A 1,755-nucleotide genomic window follows, 5' to 3' on the forward strand; every position below is an offset into this window, starting at 1 on the left:
GATGGGCGGGGGGAGTTTGGCGCATGGTCGGTTTCTCCAAGTGTAGTCCCACGTGTCAGTGAAGAGGCAAGCCGAAGCGCGTTCCATTTGCGTGAGCCGTGTGCAGGACCGAACATGTGTGGGGTGCAATGCGACCGCGACAGGAGTGCTGTGAGTGTACCACCGTTTTTCCTTTTAAACTAGGTGCTTTGCCCCCTCAATTTTTTTTTTGTTGCTTCGGGCGATCCATCGATACTACTAGTACTAATCAGGTAATCCCGACTAAAATGGCGCAGCCGGGTCTTTTCCCACGAGATATGCTAGGAGGTTGGCTTAGTTGGGTTTTTTAGGACGAGTAATGCTACACCTACGTAATCCAGTTACGTAATTAACGTAATGTGAAACGTGTGAGCTGTTGATTGTAGATTGGGGGGAGGGAGGGGCCCACCACCATGAAAATTAGGGGAGGGGAGAGAGAGGCAATTTACGTTAACACTTTCGCAGGTTCCGGTAGATGTAGAAAGATGTGAAATGCGTGAATGTGTAGTGGACGTACTATTGGAGTGCCTAAGATAAATTGTGTATGTATAGACCCTATGTGTTTATTTTACTTCGCATGTTAGATTTGTCTCGGTTCAATAAAAAGCAGAGTTAGTGATGATGGTGTGCCTGTCATCCTGCAATATAGGTCGTCCGATCTATACCTAACGGATAGGAAGGAAACTTTGACAATTTACCCGCACTCCTCTCCACATTTGCAGATAAGGCTTTCCCTCGTTCATCCTTTTCTCCCACAAGATCTTGATCTTCCGTGCAACGCACGGGGATCTTGCTAGTACTCCTACAATATGTATATTATTGTGAAAGTTCATATACACTGGCCGAGATTAATGCAAACACGGCAGATTTTCATTACATTTCAAACTTTTATAGGACAGAAAAATAAAAGAAACCTGACCCTAAACCTATTCTACGGCGGCGACCGACGTCCTCCATCTGCGATCTCTATGTACGGGGGCGGGGTTCAAGACCCGTGAAGTGAAGGTGCAGTCTCTGGCAAGGAAGAGTAGAACACGGGATACAGACCGGCCAGTTGGCACACCATGCCCTCCTGCCTCCCATGCCCTACTCATCCTTGGAGGAGTCCCCGACCTCGGCGGTGCCGGACGTTGGATGGCGGCAAGTAGGACGCGTGGCTGACGGTGCTCCCATCGTCGGCCGCCAGTGTGGCCACTGCTTGTGCGATTGCGTCCGCGTACGGCTACGCCGCTATTGCGTCGCTAGAGGTGACTTGAGCGAGGGCGGCCACCTCGAGCTTCATCCCCAAAGGCAAGCTCTCCCGCAGAGCGTTCGCACTTGCGGTCATGGCGAATGTGGTGCCAGGTAGGAGGACGATGCGCTATGGTGTGGAGGTTAGCTGGCGTTGCCGCTTTAAGTAGCGCATTCCGGTGAGGCCAAGCGTCCGGGGGCGTCATTAAGTAACTGGAGTTGGTTCCTCGGGCACCGAGCCTCTTAATGACGAAATACGAACAAACGACATGAATGCGGGCAGCTGGCGCCGGCTGGGAATGCACCATGCGACGGCGCGAGGGACGAGGGTTTTGGTGTGCCAGGGTAGTCAGCTGCGGTCGTGGCAACGTTGGAGATGCCCTTTGCTCACATGCGATCCCCGCATGTCATTGAAAAAGCAAGACGACCCAACATGGTCTCAGGTCCAGAGGATGCAGTTGGCCGCGCTACACCACTCCACGGACGCGTCGCGGCGCCCCGTGCATC

The sequence above is a fragment of the Triticum dicoccoides genome, chromosome 7B (assembly GCF_002162155.2).
Source record: "Triticum dicoccoides isolate Atlit2015 ecotype Zavitan chromosome 7B, WEW_v2.0, whole genome shotgun sequence".
Taxonomy (NCBI): Eukaryota; Viridiplantae; Streptophyta; class Magnoliopsida; order Poales; family Poaceae; genus Triticum; species Triticum dicoccoides.